Source organism: Arachis ipaensis, chromosome B10 (genome assembly GCF_059453495.1).
Source record: "Arachis ipaensis isolate K30076 ecotype BB chromosome B10, ASM5945349v1, whole genome shotgun sequence".
Lineage (NCBI taxonomy): Eukaryota > Viridiplantae > Streptophyta > Magnoliopsida > Fabales > Fabaceae > Arachis > Arachis ipaensis.
In genome coordinates this window covers 88,086,486-88,102,974 of record NC_142435.1, presented here as the reverse complement: position 1 = coordinate 88,102,974, position 16,489 = coordinate 88,086,486, and positions in this window count along the sequence as shown.

Sequence of the window (16,489 nt, the reverse complement as noted above, 5' to 3'; positions counted from 1 at the left end):
TCAAAATTCATGCATCTCCTTATTCTTTTTCAAATAAAATTTTCTTTTAAGTATGGTGAGAGATGCATGGAATATTTCATAGCTTAAGACAAAACAAAGGATGATCATGCACTTAGAAAAAGGGAACAAACAATTAAATACAATGAAAAACAGAAAAAATAACATAAACAAAGGGGGATGTGGAGTGTGACCACCTTAGTGACAGTGGCTACTACTTCCTCTAGAGAATTCAATGGAGTGCTTGATTTCTTTTATGTCATGCCCTTGTCTCTATTGCTCTTCCCTCATAGCTCTTTGATCTTCTCTTATTTCATGGAGGATGGTGGCATGCTCTTAGTGTTCCATCCTCAGCTGATCCATGTTAGAGCTTAATTATCTTAGAGAAGTATTTTATTGATTCCAATATCCTTGGGGAGGAAAATGCATCCCTTGAGGAATCTCCGGGATTTTTTGTTGAGGTAGCTCCACATGCTCTTGCTGTGGTTCGTGTGCCAGCTCTCTAACATGCTCCATTCTTCTTTTAGTGATGGGCTTGTCCTCTTCAATGGGGATGTCTCCTTCTATGACAATTCCAGCTGAATTGCATAAGTGACATATGAGGTGAGGGAATGCCAACCTTGCTTGAGTGGAGGTCTTTTCTGCCACCTTATACAGCTCTTGAGGTATCATCTCATATACCTCCACCTCATCCCCAAGCATGATGCAGTGAATCATGATGGATCAGTCAATGATCACTTTAGACCGATTGCTAGTAGGGATGATAGAGCGTTGGATGAATTTCAACCATCCTCTAGCTACGGGCTTAAGGTCAAGCCTTCTTAGTTGGATAGGCTTGCCGTGAGTATCCTTTCTCCACTTTGCTCCTTCCACACAAATGTCTGGAAGGACTTGGTCCAGTGTAAGGGTGTGGGTCTCCTTGCATTAATGGTAGATGGAACACCAACCTTACACTTTCTAGGCTGAAATCTAAGAGACACCCTCAGACCATGGTGTGCCAATTTTTGGGGTGTGGGTTCAACTGGTGTCATTGATAACAAAAAAAAATTATTTAATTCTTCTGTAATAACTACCCGCAAGTGCACCAGGTCGTATCAACTAATAAAACTCACAAGAGTGAGGTCGATCCCACGAGGATTAACGGATTAAGCAAACAATAGTTGATTGATTATTCTAGTTAGACAAGCATAATTTGATGATGAGAACAAGAAATGTAAATGACATAAAAGTAAAGGAAAGCAATAAAGTGCAAGAAAGTAAATGGCATGAATGTAAAGTACAAGAAAGTAAAGTGCTGGAAATGTAAAGTGCAAAAAAATATAAATAAACATAAAGAAAGAAAGATAAAATAAGCATTGGGATCAAGAGATATTGCATTCTCTGGATTAATTGATTTCATTTCATCTTCAATCATGCAACTCGTTGACCTCTTGGCAATCATGAGTGATTGAGTCCCAATTCCTTGGTAACTCAATCTCCCCAATCTTGATCAATAGCCAATTCCTTGGTCTAGTTGCTCATGAGAGGAGATGAAGCTTAGTCCCTGATTATACCACACACTTTCCTAGACCCAAGTAATGGATAGATTAAATGTCACAATATCCCATCCATACCCAAATCTACTCAAGTGTGAGAAGGATTTTCAAGCATGGTTTTATGATTCCTCTTCCAAGGTTCACATAAAACCCAAATACATTCAATCTCTTTTCCAAGATAATTGAATGATAACATGAAGAACGAAAATTCTTCAAGTAAATCAAAGAGAGATGAAGAGAAGAAGAAGAATAAAAACAAATTAATCCATCAAATTGTAATAAAGCTCTCTTTCCCAATTGAAAGAGTTAGTGATTCATAACTAAAATATTTACAAAGTAAGAAAAAAATGGAGGAGAAGAGAAGGGTGGAAGAAGGGGTCTAAAGACCTACTCCCCCAATTGTGTCCAGAATTATGACCCCCCCCAAATTCTATGAAACTAAGGCCTTTATATAGGCTCTCCTAAATTACAAATTTAAATGAAATTTAAAAGCAAATTACAATGAAAATTGAACTATTCTAGATGCTTCTTGTGGCCTTAATTAGTTGACAATTGTAGCTTGAATGAGAGTTGGAGTGGGCTTGATTGAAGGTTAGGGGCTGCAAGGAGAAGTTGGCATGTGGTTTCAAGTGCCACGCCCAATAAAAATTTCTCACTGGAGTATGACCCACTTTTTAACGCTGAATAGATGGAGTTGTTTGGTTAAAGTATTATATATTGTTTGAAAGCCCTAGATGTCATCTTTCTAACGCCACAGAAATCAACTCATTTGGACCTCTGTAGCTCAAGTTATGCCCATTTGAAGGTGAAGAGGTCAGTCTGTCAAATACCCCGGCGTGCCATGCCCATTCTTGGCGTGCCACGCCCTTTGTGTTGTGAAACTGGCGTTCCACACCCATTCTTGGTGTGCCATGCCTTCAATGATGTAGTAAATCTTCCTCTCTGGCCATTAGACCTGGCGTGCCAAGCACTTTTTAGGAAAGGATTTGGCGTGCCATGCCTTCAAGCTGGCGTGCCACACCCATAGACACGCCCACCTTATAACGCTGAAAGAATGGTCTTTTTCACCTTTATATTTAATGTCCACAATGGAGTATTATATATCGTTAGAAATCTCTAGATGTCCTCTTTTCAACGCCACCAAAAGAACATCATTTGGACCTCTACAGCTCGAGTTATGTTCCTTTAAAGATGAAGAGGTCAGGCTGATATCTCTACAGGGACGTGTTGTGCTCTTTGTGATTTCAGGGTCAATATCTTCCTCAATTTCAGTGTCCATCATAAAGTGTTATATATGGTTGGAAAGCTCGATATGTCTACTTTCTAATGGCACTAGAATCACTTGATTTGGAGCTGTGTAGCTCATGATATCTTCATTTGAATGGGAGGAGGTCAGGCTAGCATATGCCCCGGTGATAAACCCCATTTTTAGGGTTTATCTTGTGCTTAATTTGGAAGATTTTATGACATTTTACCTACATTTATTCAATGAGATAGCATGGATTCATGATTGTCTCCTAAATTGTGCTTAAGCGTGAAAACATGCTTTTTAGGCCCTTAATTGTTAATTTTAATTCACCTTTGATTCCACTAGATGCCTTGATATGTTCGCTAGTGATTTCAGGATTAAAAAGGCTAGGAATGGATCAAAGGTATGGAGAGGAAAAGCATGCAAGAGGATAACTCATGAAGAAACAAGGATTTGGGATGCTGAGATTGACGCGCAGGCGCAGTAGACGCGCACGCGTGGATTGTGACGTTGCATAGCGACGCGTACGCGTACCTGGCGCGTACACGTGTATAAGGAATTGTCATGCGACGCGTACGCGTACATGGCGCGTACGCGTCGATGCTCGCACGTGACTCACTTAAAGGCAAAATGCTGGGGGCGAATTCTGGGCTTCCCAGGCCCAAATCCAACTCATCTCTGATGCTATTTAACCCAAAGACTAAAGGGGAATCACAACTTTTTGAACACATTAGTTTAGTTTAGTTTAGTTTTGGACGGAAAGTTAGTTTCTAGAGAGAGAAGCTCTCACTTCTCTCTAGAATTAGGATTAGGTTAGATCTAGATTAGAATTTCTTAGATCTAGGTTAATTTCATGCTTTGATTTACTTTTCCTTTCCAATTTCTTCTTTTTCTACCTTTCCTCTCTCTAGTTTAGCATTTAATTCTTGTATTTCTTTACTCTTATGTTGATGCACTTTTGTTCTTCTATTTCTCTTTTAATGCAATTTATGATTCCTTTATTGTTGAATTGCTTTGTTGTTGTTTAATTCCTTTTACTTTCCTTTTATGCCTTCCAAGTGTTTAATGAAATGCTTGGTTAAATTTTAGTATAGATTTTTCTCCTCTTGGCTTTGGTAGAGTAATTAGTGACTCTTGAGTTATCAAACTCATTTGTTGATTGATGATTAGAAGTTGCTAATTGGCTTGAATGCCACTAAAGCTAGACTTTCCTTTTAGAGTTGGCTAGGACTTGTGGACTCAAGTTAATCCATCCACTTGACTTTCCTCCATAGTTAGAGGTTAACTAAGTGGGAGCAATGGATAATTGTTATCACAATTGAGGAGGATAACTAGGATATGACTTCTAGTTCTCATATCTTGCGAAGAGCTTTATTAGTTGTTAGTTTATTTCCTTTTCCATTTACATGTCTTGTTTCTTATTCCGAAAACCCCAAAATATACCTCTAACCAATAACAAGAACACTTTATTGTAATTCCTAGGGAGAACGACCTGAGGTTTGAATACTTCGGTTATTAATTTTAGGGGTTTGTTACTTGTGACAAATAAATGTTTGTATAAAAGGATTATTTGTTAGTTTAGAAACTATACTTGCAACAAGAATTCATTTGTGTAATTCTATACCATCAATAAGCCGTTCATCACCCAGCGTGCCACGCCCAAGACTGGCATGCCACGCCCATGTAGAACTCTTCAATCTTCTTTGCTGAGAATGTTGGCCTAGCGTGCGACACCCAAAACACTAAGTGGCACGCCCTCTTTGACATCTTGACTTCACAAGCTTGGCGTGCCACACCCAGTGCACCAAGTGGCATGCCCATTGATGATGCAACTTCCTCCCTTCTCTGAAAAATATAACTGGCATGCCATGCCCATGCTTGGCGTGCCACGTCCATTGTGTAGTGTTGAGCACCATTCTGTTTCTTAAGCCTGGCGTGCCATGGCCATAGTGCTGGATCAAAATCACTTCTCTGGAGCCTAAGCCTGGCGTGCCACACCCAAGCATGCCCAAAATTTCCTCTTTTCTTCTTTTGAGCTTGTTTTGTGCTTTTTGCTTCTTTTTCCACCATTTTTTACAAAATTTATCAAATCAAAAGATCAAAACAATATACAACTTAAGCACAAGAAATACTCAATAATTGGGCATCATAAACTAATTTTTGATATGAAAAAACATAGAAAAACATAATATGATGTGCAGTCATCACCAGCCCTCACCCATTTCACAGAATCACCCCTAAAAAATAGAAAAAATAAATTCCATCAAAATAATCACATAAAATTTCAAATACACATTCAAATATTTGAGTATTGCTGTAATTATGTAGTCAACCACAGAACAAACATCCATAATAATCACACCTGCTCTCCACAAAGGAAATGATTGCCTACAAAGTCGCTGAAAATCCTGCAAGCCTATACTCATCTCCATACCTTAAAAAAAGTGCAATAACAAAGAAATGCTTCTTCCAAGGGGAATTAAGCATAATGACTTGTGAGATCTTTCAAAGCATAATGATTGAGAACATTATGTGTCTACTTCTATGATCTACAAAATATGTTATTCAAGGAGAATTAAGCATGTGACATGATTAGCAGATATTTTATACGCTTTTTGACATCACTTTCATATAGTTTTTAGTAGTTTTTATTTAGTTTTTATTAAGTTTTTATAGGTTTTAGTGTCAAAATCACATTTTTAGATTCTACTACGAGTTTTTGTGTTTTTGGACTATTTCAGGTATTTTCTGGTTGAAATTGAGGAGCTGGAGCAGAAGTTTGATTCAGAGACAAAGAAAGCACTGCAGATGCTGTCCAGATCTGACCTGCCTGCATTTGAAAGAGCTTTTCTGGAGCTACAGAAGTCCAAATGGAGCTCTCTCAGTGGCTATGAAAATCTGACTTCTAGAGCTTTCCAGAAATATATAATAGTTCATACTTTGCTTCGGATTAGAAGGCCCAAAAATGGCGTCCAATGCCAGCTTCCTGCCCCCTTCCAAGTGTCCAGTGCCCAAAGAGCGGAGCCCAGCGTCCAAAGGCCCAGAGAGGACCCCCTAGCTAGCATTCCACACCCAAGAAGCCTCATGGCACGTGGATCTCATCAAATCTCATCCCAAACACCCACCTAGTGGGCCCCAGAACTGGATTTTAGCATTAAATAGACTATTTTACCGTTACTAGTCATCTGTTTAGTATTTAAAGTGTATTTTACATGATTTTCATAGATATCATACACCATACACGTTTTTTATCATTTTTTTCACATCAGTATGAGTTTCTAAGCCTCCTAGATTGAGGAGAGGAGCCCTGTTGAGTCCTATGAATTAATAAAAGTATTATTGTTTCTCTTCAATCCGTGTTTGATTAATTCTAAGATGTATATTCGTTCTTCATCAATATGAATTCGTTGAACTGGTATAAGGTTATCACATTCTACATGGGTTCAGAGTGCATCTTTCATCGGACAACAATGAACCAATAGCTTGAATATACGTCTCTCAGACGGCTAATCCACGACTTCGTTCGGGACCTCTCGAGATATCAGTTCAACCGATTTCCGGGGAGATTAGGGTCTCTGTGGTAGAGGCAAGAATCCATAGAAGGAGCATTCTCTGATCCGGAAGATCCAACCTTGTCTGTGGAATTTTGAGTAGGATCATGAAGGAGAATGGACTGTATGCGCTTCACCCTCAAGTAGAGATGGATACGCACTAAACCTGGGGTTCAGATCCGGAGGGGTATTAGCAGCTGCTCAAACCAGTGTCAATCACATCCAGCCTGCCATTGAAGAAATTACTCACAACTCCAACTCTCAACTCTAGTCCTATCACTGAAATACTTTTTTTACAAATACAAATTATGAATAGTTTGCTCTATCCAACAACCTTCTAATTTCGCCTGACTAAGACCTGCAAGGCAACCATTGCTTGCTTTAAGCCACAATCCTCATGGGATCTACCCTGACTCGCTCAGGTATTACTTGGACGACCCAGTGCACTTGCTGGTACAATAGTACGAAGGTGTGGGGATTCGTGCTACTAAGTGTTTGGCGTCGTTGTCGGGGATTATTGAGTTTGGACAAATTGCCGGATTGTCTTTCTCCCTAGATCAGGTAAATTTTTATTTTTGTTAAGTCCATGATTTTTATATTCTTATTCTTCTTGATTTTTGAAAAATTCTAAAAACTTTTTCAAAAATACTTTTATTTTCTGTGTTTGATCTTTGTTCTTGTTTTGAGTCTTTTGTTTTTGTTCTTGTTGTGTTTTTCAATTTTTATGAGTATTTCTTTCTAAAAATTTTTCAAAAATAATTTTTCTTTGGTTTAATCTTGTTTCAATTTTTAAGTTTAGTTTTTTCTTTATGTTTTTCGAAAAATTACTTTTGGTTTTCTAATAGTTATTTACTTTTTCTATTTATACATTTTCTCTTCTCATCTCTATTCACTCAAAACTTTCCTATTTCTAACTCTTCTCTTGGTCTAACTCAACTTCTTTATCTTTCCTATTCCTATTTCACATCTCACTTGGAGTTTCTTGCCAATTGGCATAGAAAGCACTCTTGTGATTTTTCTTTGGTGCACGTGTATGCAAAATCCACAATATTTTGTACAACATCAGCAGTACCAGCAAGTGCACTGGGTCGTCCAAGTAATACCTGAACGAGTCAGGTTCGATTCCACGAGGATTGTGGCTTGAAGCAAGCTTGTGGTTTTCTTGTAGGTTTTAGTCAGGCGGAATTAGAAGAAGTTATGTTAAATGTGCAAAGCATGTGTTTTAAACTTGTTAGGAATTATATGAATAGACTAGAGTTGAGAGTTGGAGTTTCTTTGTCTTTCTGAAGTAACCCTGGTACTATCATCTTCTTTGCTTGTGAATGATCTTCTTCTATGGCAGGCTATAAGTGATCAAAGCCACGCCAATAGTCCTTGATCTCCTCTGCTACAGAATGAACGCCAGGGCCCTTGGTATTCAATCTAATGGAGAATGAAGCGCAAAGCAATCCATTCTCTTGGCGATCCTACTCAAAACTTCACAAACAAGGTAGAATCTTTTGGATCAGAGAACGCTGCTTCTTGGATCTAGCCTATACCACGGAGACCTTAATCTCCCTGGAGATCAGCTGAACTGGTGTCTCGAGAAGTTTCCAACGAAATCGTGGATTAACCGTCTGAGAGATGTAAATCCATAGCTATTGGTTTGCGCTTTCCGGCCAAGTATTCACACGAACCCAAGTAGACGCGGGTGTTTGTCAGGCCCATTCGTCTTAATGTGATGAACAGAGCCAATTTGTCAGATCGTATTGTTCATCACGATGAAGATCGAGATATACATCTTAGAGATAGATCAGACACGGATCGAAGAAGAAGAAATAGTACTTTTATTAATTCATAGGACTCAGTAGGGCTCCTCCCCTCAACCTAGGAGGTTTAGAAACACGTCCAAAGGCCCAGAGAGGACTCCCTAGCTGGAATTCCACACCCAAGGAGCCTCACAGCATGTAGATCTCATCAAAGCTCAGCCCAAACACTCACCAAGTGGGGTCCCAAAAGTGGATTTTAGCACTAAATAGACTGTTTTACCCTTACTAGTCATCTGTTTAGTATTTAAAGTGTATTTTATATTATTTTTAGAGATATTGATGAGTCCATATTTTACGATATATTTTGGTTTGATTTGAATGGATTTCATCACAAAAACCCACATTTATTCATCTAAATAGCATGCTTTTGAGATTTCTTCCTAAATTGTGCTTGAAAGTGAAAACATGCTCTTTTATGCTTAATTTAGTCAATTTTAATTCACTTTAATCCCATTTGGTGCCTTGATGTATTTGTTGAGTGATTTCAGGTTTCCAAGTAAAACATGGGTTGAAGGAGTTAGGAAAAGAGCATGCAAAAGGGAAAAAACCATGAAGAAATGGAGTTTGGAAGTTTTAGCACCCGTGCGTACGCACAAGAAGGATTTGCGAGCGACGCATACGCGTGGATGGATTTTTGCGCAGCGACGCGTACGCGTGGCCCGAGTTACGTCAGCTCATTAATTGCAAATCACGGGGGGCGAATTTTGGGCCTCCAAGACCCAGTCCAACTCATTTCTGAAGCTATATGAGGCCAAAGTAAACCTAAATGAAGGGGGGAATCAGGTTTAGCTTTTATGATGTTTTCTCTTAGTTTCTAGAGAGAGAAGCTCTCCCCTCTCTTTAGAATTAGGGTTTTTAGCTTAGTTTCCTTTTAATTTCAGTACTTTAATTCTTGTTTTAGTGTAGTTTCATTTATGTTTTTATGCTTTCTTGTCTTTATCTTCTTCATCTCTTTTGTTATTTTCTCTTTTATGGCAATTTTCATGTTATGAACACTTTTGTTATTTTAATTTCAATTAATGCAAATTTATGTTTTATGTTCATTTATTGCTATTTTTAGTTGTCATTGTCACTTTTTTGCTTTGGTAGTTTTAGAATTTATTTTATTGCAATTTAATGTTATTTTATTCTCAAACATACCAAGTGTTTGATGAAATTCTTGGCTTAGTTTTCACTTAGTTTTTCTACACTCTTGGCTTGAAATTGTCGACTTTAGTGATCCTTGAGTCATTGATGTCCATTCTTGTTTGATACATTAGAGTAGTTAGTTGATTTGGTCTCCCTTGACTCTATGTGACCCCTTATCGTTGACATAGGACTTAGGGATTGGAATTAACTATACCTATTTGACTTATCTTCGATATAAGGTTGACTAAGTAGGATTAACTCTTCATAATCATCATGTGCTTGTGGTCAATGGCTAGGATAGGTAACCTTAGCTCTCAATTACTTGCCAAGATATTTTCTTGCATTTGAAGTTTCCTTTCCTTGCAATTTAATTTTCCTTGCTTTGACTTCTATTTCTTGATCTTTAATTTCTTGTATGTTTAGTTCTCACACTCTTGGTTGAGAAATTGGATGTTTGGGTGGAATTGAGTTGTGGATGTCCATTCCGCATTGTGTGAGAATAGTTAATTGGTTTAGTTTCCATTGATGCGAATCTTTAACTAAGTAATTAGTGAGTTGACTAGGACTTATCGATTGAGATCAATTATGCTCTTTTGACTAATTTTCAAGGAGGATTGAATAATTTGGATTGATTCCACACAATTGCCATGTTTGTGGTCCATAACTAAGATAGGAATCCTAAATTCTCCAATTCTCACCAAGAGCTCTTTTTAGTATTTGATTTCCATTACCATTGCTTTAATTGCTTTCCTCTTGATTCCTTGCATGCTTGTTTTAATTCCTTGCTATTTACATTCTCTTGCTCTCTTGCTTTCATTCCCAATTCCCCATGCTCTCTCTCTCATAGCCAACAATTGTACATTTCATTGCAACTCCTAGGGAAGAACGACACGGGAGTCTGAATACTCTCAGTTTATATTTAGTTTAATTTGTGATAACATTTGATTGATGGTCAATTTGTTGAGTTAGGATTATACTTACAACCCCAAGTCCATTTTGATAATCAAATTCCTAACCTATGCAAATTGGCCATCGTCAGATATCATACACCATACACGTTTTTTATCATTATTTTCACATCAGTATGAGTTTCTAAATCTCCTAGGTTGAGGGGAGAAGCCCTACTGAGTCATATGAATTAATAAAAGTATTACTGTTTCTCTTTGATCCGTGTTTGATTAATCTAAGATGTATATTCGTTTTTCATCAATATGAATGCGTTGAACTGGCATAAGCTTATCACATTCTACATGGGTTCAGAGTGCGTCTTTCATCGGACAATGATGAACCAACAACTTGAATATACGTCTCTTAGACGGCTAATCCATGACTTCATTCGGGTCTTCTCAAGACATTAGTTTGGCAGATTTCTGGGGAGATTAGGGTCTCTGTGGTAGAGGCTAGAATCCATAGAAGCAGCATTCTCTGATTCGGAAGATCCGACCTTGTCTATGGCGTTTTGAGTAGGATCATGAAGGAGAATGGACTGTATGTGCTTCACCCTCAAGTAGAGATGGATCTGCACTAAACTTGGGGTTCAAATTTAGAGGAGTATTGGCAGCTGCTTAAACCAGTGTCAATCACATACAGCCTGCCATTGAAAAAATCACTCACAAGCAAGGAGAGCAGTAATACCAGAGTTAATTCATAAAGACAAAGCAACTCCAACTCTCAACTCAATTCCTATCACTGAAACACTTGTTTTACAAATACAAATTATGAATAGTTTCCTCTATCCAACAACCTTCTGATTCCTCCTGACTAAGACTTGCAAGACAACCATTGCTTGCTTCAAGCCACAATCCTCGTGGGATCGACCTTGACTCGCTCAGGTATTATGTGGATGACCCAGTGATAAACCCCAATTTTGTGGTTTATCTTGTGCTTAATTTGGAGGATTTTATCACCTTTTCCCATATTTATTCAATGAAATAGCATGGTTTTGTAATTCTCCCTTGAATTGTGCTTAAATGTGAAAACATGCTTTTTAGGCCCTAAAATTGGTGATTTTAAATCACTTTAATTCCATTCGATGCCTTGATATGTTTGTTGAGTAATTTCAGGTTCATAAGGCAAGTATTGGATGGAAAAAGTGAGGAGAAAAGCATGCAAAGTTGGAAAACTCATGAAGAAATGAAGGAACCGTAAAGCTGTCAAGCCTGACCTCTTCGCACTCAATCGACCATAACTTGTGCTACAGAGGTCCAAATGTGGCGGTTCCAGTTGCGTTGGAAAGCTAACATTCGGAGCTTCAAAATGATATAAAATTTGTCATATGTTGCTTCGCGTATAGCGGCCCGCATGTGCCAAGTACACGTGTGCACCAATGCTGCTCGTGGCCCACTAAAGTGAAATCGCCCCCAGCAACTTCTGAAGCACTATGGGCCCAACTCAACTCATTTCTAATGCTATTTCATGCAGAATTCAAGCTTGGGCAAGGGGGGAGCAATTGTTTGATAGTATAGTATTATGTAGGTTAGTTTCTAGAGAGACAAGCTCCCGCTTCTCTCTAGAATTAGGTTAGGTTAGGTTAATTTCTTCTAGATCTAGGTTTAATCTCATCTTTTCATCTTGTTTCCTTTAAGATTTCTGGTTCCTACTACTTGATTCTCTTAGTTTTTATGTTAATTTCTCTTTTATGTTCATGGATGCTCATGTTGAATTTGTTTACATTTAATGAAATTTAATGTTTAATGTTCTTTCAATTGTTTATTTGAGTTATGAATTTACTTTTCTTACAATTGATAGTTGGTAGATTTATTATTCTTACACTTATACCATGCTTTCTATTTGTACCCACCAAGTGTTTGACAAAATGCTTGGTTGGGCTTTAGAGTAGACTTTGAGCATTGTTCGCTTGCAAAGAGTAATTAGGCAATCTTGAGTCATGAAAACCCAACTTATGTTGGTGATCTAGAGTTGTTAGTTAATATCATTTTCAATGACACTAATCTTTTGCTAATCCGATTAGTGAGTTGATTAGGACTTTTGATTTGAGATTAATTAGTCTTCTTTGACTTTCTCTCATGGAAGATAACCTATATCTTCTTCCAATGTTGGGGATGATGAAATAACATAAATTCTTGTGAATTATTGTGATATAATTGATTAGTCTTGTTTGACATTATCCCGATGTGAAGATAACATGATACCTTCTTCCATTTGTTGGAGTTGACTAAATAAGATGAGTTAATCGTTGTATGACTAGGATAGAAAGCCTATGATCTCAAACCTGGCCATTAATGTCTCTCTGTTTATTAATTGCTTTCTTTAATTTCTCTCTTTACTTTTCTTGTCATTTATTTTCTTGTCCGCTTATCAAATCAAACCCCCCTTGCATCCTTCATAGCCAATAATTGACCACTTCATTGCAATTCCTTGTGAGACGACGCGGAGTCTAAATACTTCGGTTATAAATTCATTGGGGTTTGTAATTGTGACAAAACCAAAATTTTTGCATGAAAGGATTAGTGATTGGTTTAGAAACTATACTTTACAACAAGAATTCATTTGAGAAATTCTAAACCGTCAAAAAATTCATTCATCAAAATGGTGCCGTTGCCAGGGAGTTGCAATAATGTTGTGTTATTGGTTATTGTATATATGTGAATATTGTAAATAGAGTTTACCTTTTGCTTCTTTGTTAGTTTTTGCTAGTTTTAGGATTTAATTTCTTGCTTCTTATTTGATTTTGTTTTCATTTTCTCTTGCTATCATGAATTCTCACTTTGGCTATGATTTTGGTTCTAACTATGTTGTAGGAAATGGGAGCTACAATGAGGATGTGCATCAAGGATGGAACAATCAAAGATGGGAGGAGCCTCAAGGGATTGATCAACCTTCTTGGCAACAACAACCTCCGGATTATTATGGGTATAACTTTCATCCTAATGCATATCAATCTAATAGATGTGGTGACCCTTATTGTGATTGTCAACAACCACCACCATATGCCTTTGAACCACCTCCTCAACATAATTTTGCACCACCTTACTCACAAGTCCCTTTTCACCAAACACCTCCATATGACCCTAATCCTTATCCCCCATACCAACCACTTTATGAGCCATATGAACCATACACAGAACCACCATAATCCCAACACAACTACTCCCAAGAACCATCTCCATATACACTATCTCCATACCCTTACCAATATGAGCCACCTTCCAACTACAATGCCTTTCCCTCAAACAATGAACCCTCTCTTCCACTATCGCCCCCCGATGAAGCCCTCACGCAAGAACTAAGGGACCTTAAGTCTGTTATCCTGTGGCAACAAGAGGGGACGGAAAAGGAGTTTAAGGAGCTAGGAGCCAAGATGGCTATCCTAGTGGAAGCCGTTAGCAATATGGCCTCCTCCCGACTAAGCCTAAGAAACCAAGGCACTCCCATTGATGAATGTGGAGAAGTAATCAAGGAGCATAGTGAGGGAGTGAGTTTAGAGCTTCAAGGTGAAGAAGAGAAGTTGAAGCAAGAAATGCCACAAGAGGAAGAAGTGGTTGAAGACTTAGGAGATGCAAAACTACCTTGGGAGTCTAGGATTGAAGAAAACCCCTCCAAAATGATTGAATTTGATGCTAAGGAGGAATGTGCACAACCTCCGAGACATATCCCTTATGAAGAATCGGATGGGATAGAGCAAGAATTGAGTCCCCTTGGCGATGAAAATCAAGCATCAAGTCTTAGTGGTGAAGAATCCTTTGAGCATGAAGAACCTTGTCCCGTTGGGTTTGGAAGCATTGTGGAGGTAAATTTTTCTCACCCTCCCAATTATGACTTGAGTAAGGGAAAATGCTTAGATAAAATTTTTGAACAAAGGATTACATTTGAGAAAACTTGTGAAGTGGTGGAAGACTTCCAAAAAGGATGGACGGGAGTAGAGCGCGCCTTGTCAAGACCGTTGGGAAGTCCTCCACCTAGGTTGTCATCTAATCCTTCATTTGAGTGGGTAAAACTTCTAACTCTTAGCTTTATTATCCCACTTGGATATAGTTTGCTTGAGACGGATGGCCAACTTAGGGCACTTTGTGGAATTAAGCGTAAGAGGAGGATGTTTAGTGGTTGGCATTGTAAGTCTATGCTCATTATGGTTGAAGCTTCAAGGAGTAAAGGTTGGACTAGTGCTCAATTGGATGGGTCTAGGAGGATAGTTTGGTACTTCCATGAGAATTCATCTCTCTTGCCACCCGGAGGAAATCACTATGATCAACTCAAGGACAGGTGTGAAAACAAAGTGTGGGATCCTGGATCGTACAAGGAAGATCAACTTTGGGAGCCTATGGTTTGTGAAGAACTCCATCAAAGCTTGGAGTTATTAATTTTGAATGATGAAGCACAATGGCAGTCCAAGCATTGGTGGATATTCAAGGATGGATTCAAGTACAAGCCACCTTGATGAAGAGCTCCCCATAAGTCCAACTTAAGGACAATAAACAAAAGTGCTAGGTGGGGAGACAACCCACTATGGTAAACTCTTTCTTTTTTCTCTTTTGTATATATCGGTAGAACTAGTTTAATTTCAGGTTTTGAATTGCTTAGTTGAGTTTATTTGGGAGTCTAGTAGGTTAAATAAGGTTTTATGATGTTTTGGTAGTTGTTTGGAGGTTTGGAATGCTTGGTTTGATGCAAAAACATAGAAAAATTTTGAAAAACAAAGCACCACCCACGCGGACGCGCACTCCACGTGTACGCATGACTCAAGCAATTTCGGCCATCCACGCGGATGCGCCATGTACGCGTATGCATGGATTGAATTTTTCCACTTCCCATACATTCACCCGAGAGTTGTGCCTGAAGTGTGCCAACTTTGTGCCCCAGGGCACGCGAACGCGTACCTTGCGCGTCCGCGTCGACTCTCTGCTTTGCCATGCACGCATACGCGCGCTGTACACGTACACGTCGCTTCCATTTTCATCAATCCACACTTACGCGCACATGACGCGCACGCGTGGATTGCCCTGTTTTACTCACCTTCTTTTCTTCTCCTCTTTCCATTTCTTTCCTTCTTCTCTTCTCTTTCCACCCTTCAATCATCATACAACACTACCAAGCATCATATAACACAATTTTTTTAGTTAGTTAGTTAGTTTAATTTTTGTTTTCCATTATAAGTGTTGGATTACTAATCTTGTTTACCATTTACTACTGCTTATTACTAATGGGATGTTAGTTTAACATCATTGTCGTTATTGTCATTGTTGGATTCCTTTGTTGAGGTTGCAATTTATTACTTGGTTTGGAATTTTTCATGTTTAACACTTTTGAATACCAAGTACTTGTTACATTGCCTTCATGCATCTTACCTCTTTGAATTTCATGTTTTGGCCACCATGCATTCATCATCCATTGTTAGGCAATTGTATATTATCAATGCATTTTTTTAGGATGCTTGTTCTAAGTGACCATCACCTATTTCATGCATTGAGATTTTGGAATTGTGAATTGGATCAAAGCTTACCTAGTGACATATTTTTGAGCTTTGTAAAGCTTTGTGGGCCATGCTTGCTATGTGATTGATTTCTACTTCTAACCTCTTTTTCCTAAGTTTTATAGCATCCATGTGTTTCACCTCTATGCCACTTAGGTGTTGCAACAACTTCAAAATGTGTCATTGATTGTTGTGTGAGTTTCATATACCATTTTGTTCAATAAGTCTACCTACACATCAATCAATGTCCATGCATTATCCAATTTCACAATTGCTTGATTAATTGCTTGAATGCTTTCATGCCTCTTCACTACTTGTGTGGTCGACTTAACCTACAAGTCTTTTAAAGTATCTCAAGCACACTAGAATGAGTGAAGTGCATGTTTTCTTTTTTATAATTTTGACATGATTTTTAAATACTAGGGTGCGAGTTCAAAACCACATTCAAGTTAGGACCCGCACACTTATTTTTCATTATTGTCACACCAATTCACTCACTCAATTCTGGTGATTTACCTCATTCCAACAATCCATGCTTCCTTGCTTGTGCATTTACTTGTCTTATTATCTCCTGTTTTCTATGTTCAAGATGAATCATCATAAGCAAAAACGGAGGCGGGAGAAGAACACGCAGCATCGGTTGACATACCAACTGAAGGTAGCAATTAGGAAAGTCGCCGTACCGCCTTGTTCATCTTTGGATGCACCGAGGACGGTGCAAACTTTTAAGTGTGGGGAGGTCATCTGACCGCTTGGGATTTTTGGGTGACAAGTTTCTAATCCCGACACTT